Source organism: Bufo bufo, chromosome 5 (assembly GCF_905171765.1).
Source record: "Bufo bufo chromosome 5, aBufBuf1.1, whole genome shotgun sequence".
NCBI classification, from domain to species: domain Eukaryota; kingdom Metazoa; phylum Chordata; class Amphibia; order Anura; family Bufonidae; genus Bufo; species Bufo bufo.
The window spans coordinates 187,874,905-187,879,263 of record NC_053393.1 but is presented as its reverse complement, the minus strand read 5'-3'; the positions used below and the strand labels follow the sequence as shown (position 1 = coordinate 187,879,263).

At 48.2% G+C, this 4,359-nt stretch overlaps 1 pseudogene; it reads right to left on the bottom strand.

Annotated features, from left to right (window-relative positions):
- Nucleotides 1–254: 254 nt before the first annotated feature.
- Nucleotides 255–3,937, bottom strand: LOC121002461 (annotated as a pseudogene).
- Between the last annotated feature and the right edge of the window lie 422 nt (nt 3,938–4,359).

Genomic DNA, 4,359 nt, shown 5'->3' with positions numbered 1-4,359 from the left:
AGGCACATGTCGGGCTCCTCAGGAATATGGCCACCAAACGGTTCAGGGTTTGGTTGTAAACTTGTGGGATCATGCCGACACCATGCCATATGTCACCAGCAGAGTTCAGGAGTAGACTCTGGTGGTTGGTTAGAAAGAGGGGTCGGTTTTGTCACTAGTGGCCGGCAAATGCGTTTCCTCAATTGTGAAAGGTGTCGCCGAACACAAATGCCTTCCTCCAGCGGGACAAGGTACATTCTTCTGCCAGAGTTCCATCAATAACGCCAGGAAGCCAAGGAGGGCCAAGCTCTGTAATTCCGAGACCATACAAGATCACCGGCACGGAATCCCAGACGGCCCGGCGGAGGAGGCGTTGGTGACTGTTCCTGCGGACGAACTAAATCAAGTTTGGTGCGGAGATGCCTGCCAAACATAAGAAAAGCCGGTGACAGCCCAGTAGTAGCGTGTTTCGTGTTACGGTACATGATCAAGAATTCCAGCAGCTTCTCTTCTGACAGTCCAACCTGGTCCAGAGTGGACAGTAAGTGCTTCTTAAATGTCTGCACAAATCGTTCTGCCAGCCCATTTGAAGCTGGATGATAAGGAGCTGTTTTGTAGTGTTGGACGCCCAAGCCACTAAGGAAGGATTGAAACTCATGCGATGTAAATTGAGTTCCATTGTCGGAGACTATGGCTGTTGGCAAGCCATATTGAGCAAAGAGCTTCCTTAAGACTAGAATGGTAGCAGCTGAGGTAATAGAAGGCATTTGAAAAACCTCCGGCCATTTTGAATGCGCATCTACCACGATCAAATACATTTTACCCTGGATGGGGCCAGCAAAATCAAGATGGAGTCTGGACCACCGGTTCTGTTGGCCTTGGCCAAGGTTTGCAGGGGTTCCTCTCTTTTGGGGTCGCTGGGCTTGACCAGCACCCAGGACATTGAGCAACATAATCTTCAATTGCTGTATCCATTTGTGGCCCACCAAACATAGCTCCGGGCTCGCTGCTTCATGCGCTCCACACCAGGATGGCCTTCATGCAGTATCCTTAGCATGGTTGATTGCAAGTACTGGGGTACAATCACTCCTATTGCCCCATAGTAGGCAACCAGGCCATTAGTCACAACCTCACATTTTCGGCAAAGTACGGACGAAATTCACCTGAAACTCCTCTCTGGCCATCCAGTCTGAACATAAGAGAATATCTGAGACAGGAAAGGATCTGTGGCTGTATTGTCTGGCAATCAGGGAGGTGACATGCAAGATTGTGGCCTGTGTACTTCCACTACACGTACCTCTCTTAGTGGGTGGTCATCTCTTAGTGGCAATCTGGAAAATGCATCTGCATTTCCATGGGTATCATGGGAGCGGTATCTGATAGAATAAGCATACGCTCCTAAAAATAAAGCGTACCTTTGTAAGCGAGATGCGGTTGTTGTAGAAATTCCTTTCTGAGGGTTCACTATTGACAACAGAGGTTTGTGGTCCAGTGATAAGTGTGAACTACAGACCATAGATGTACGCGTTGAAATTTTTTTGTGGCCCAAACCAATGGGCAACAGCTTCTTGTCCCCACTCTGGGTCAGTGTTTTGTTTCAGCAGAGCGTTCAAGACTGGGAGGCAAACGAAATGGGTCGCTCCGTGCCATCGGCCATGACATGGGAAAGCAACGGCACCCAGTCATAAGGCGCAGGCATCACACGGCCAGGATGACGGGAGTTATCAGCCATTACACCCTAGCTAGGATCCAGGAACTCGAGGAAGACAGAATGAGTTCTTCTAGAAAGACCGAAAAGCTTCTTCAATTTGTTGTCCATATCCATTTAGACTAGCATCCAGTAAGGCCCTGTAATTGGGTAGAGCTGGTGTGCTAGGTTCGGCAAGAAACGGTGGTAGTAATTTAGGAGGCCAAGGTAGGACCTGAGCTGGGTGACATTCCGGGGGGTAGGGGCATGGGTAAGGGCTTTAACCTTTTCTTCAGTAGTGTGTAACCCATGTCGGTCCACCGTGTGGGCACAAAACTCCAGTTGAGACTTGAGAAATTCGCATTTTGAAAGATTGACACGCAAACCATACTTTTGGAGTCTCTCTAGCACAGCTTCAACATTCTTTCTGTGTTCTTCATCAGTGGGACCAGTGATGAGCATGTCATCCAGTAGACATTGGGTGAAAGGTATTCCTGCCAGTACCTCATCCATGATCCGCTGCCAGATGGCTGGAGCTGGGGCTATGCCAAAAACCATGCGGTTATACTGGAATAATCCTTTATGAGTGTTAATGGTCAACAGATGGCGTGACTCTGGGTGTACTTGCAGTTGCAGGTAAGCTTGCTTTAAGTCTATTTTTGTAAACTTTTGCCCCCCAGCCAGTGAGCCAAATAAATCTTCAAGTCGAGGCAATGGGTATTGATCCACAAGAAGTTGGTTGTTCAGAGCTACCCTGAAATCACCACAAATCCTAATGTCTCCATTCTTTTTCTTGACAGGCACAATTGGTGATGCCCATTCACTTCTATCCACTTTCGTTATGATCTTTTCAGCCAATAGGTGGTCCAGCTCTGCTTCCACTTTTTTTCGCAAGGCAAAAGGTACTGATCTTGCCTTACAAAAACGAGGTGTAGCACCAGGCTTCAAGAGGAGGTTGGCCATCTTTCCTTTTACGGTGCCCAAAGAGTCCTCAAAAACCTCTTTAAAACGTGACTTCAGGGATTCCACCCAATGGTCTTCTTTAGAAAGCAATGTACATTGGGCAATGGTAAAAGGAGGCATGCCCAGGGCTTTGATCCAGTCCCTTCCATACAGCGGAGGACCTCCATTCCTTACAACATAAAGGCGTAGACTTTGACTGCGGTTGCCTAATGTAACAAGGGGTTTTACATAACCCAAGGGCTGTAGTAGTTCCTTGCTGTAGGTTTGTAGTGTGAGCTTTGTAGGTTTTAGCGGCAGGGACAGACCCGATGCCTTTAAATCAGTCCATGAAATGACAGACACAGCTGCCCCTGTATCAACATCCATGGAGACAGGACAGCCATTGAGTGTGACATCCACTTTAATCGCAGGAGTACTCCCAGCTACTTGAAACAGTCCAACATGCTGGACACATGTCTCCTCATCAGAGCTAAAACCGTTATTGTCCATATCCACACGGAATGTCTGTTTACGTCTATCTTTTGTGGTAGTGTTCGGGGAGCGAGAGCTGCGGCAAACGCGCCCAATATGACCAGTCTTTCCACAGCGAAAACAAACGACATCCTTGAACTTGCAAGCAGGCGCACTGTGAGTAGTGTTACCACAACGGTAGCAAGTCGGGGTCCCAGAGACAGAAGAATTAGGGTGGCGAGGTTTAAGCTGAGTGGCAGGGGACGGCCGTCTCGAGCGTTGAGTGATAGCGGTGTGGAATATTTCCTCACACTGGCTTGCAGGAGTTGTAGGTGGTGCCTTCAGTAGGGTGGCGTCCCGTGTTGCCAACTCCATGACCGTAGCAAGGTCAGTGGCTTTCGTCAGAGTCAAGTCGGGTTCTGTGAGTAAACGTTTCTGTATGGCTGGGTCGCAGAGTCCCATGACGAACATGTCACGGAGAGCCGTCTGTAGGTAGTCTCCAAACTGACAAGTGGCAGCTAGTTTACGTAAAGCAATGATATATGTCTTTATATCCTCCCCAGCCTGCTGCCTTCTACTGTAGAATTTAAACCGCTCTGCGATTTCTAACGGCTTCGGGTTGTAGTGTGTATGTAGCTTCTGAATTAACTCAGGCAGGGACTTAGAGGCTGGCTTGTCTGGAGAAAAAAGGTCTCTGAGGGTTCCATATGCAGCTTGACCCAATGCAGTGAGAAAAACTGCAACTTTCTTTTCAACAGTCACATTATTTGCTTCCATATACTGTTCCAGCCTCTCTACCCAGGAGATCCATGACTCAGCTGCAGGATCAAATGGTTGAATAAACCCTATGAAGGCCATGTGTGCTAAAATCCACAATCCTCGTCGCCACTGTTATGTCCCCTGGACACTCTGTGTCTCTCAGGTGCCGCTGGCAATGCTGCCAGTATCTGCTCAGCAAGTTACACACACAGGCCGATGTACTACTTAACCAGAGCAAGGTTTATTACTCGGAACATTATGGCATTCTTACATGGAGGAGTCTTATTCCAAACAGCTTCTGTCCTTATCAGATGCAATCCCTTCTCAGCCTCATGTGTCTGCTTCCGGTTCCCCTCACACACTGTCTGACTTCCTGGTACAGCTCCTCCTCCCCCATTATGCATCAGGAGAAAGAGGGTAAAGGTCACAGTGATCTATCACAAACATCACAATAATGCACACCTCAGCTGCTACAGAACCTCCTAATACACACCATAGCTGCTGCAGAACCTCATAATGCA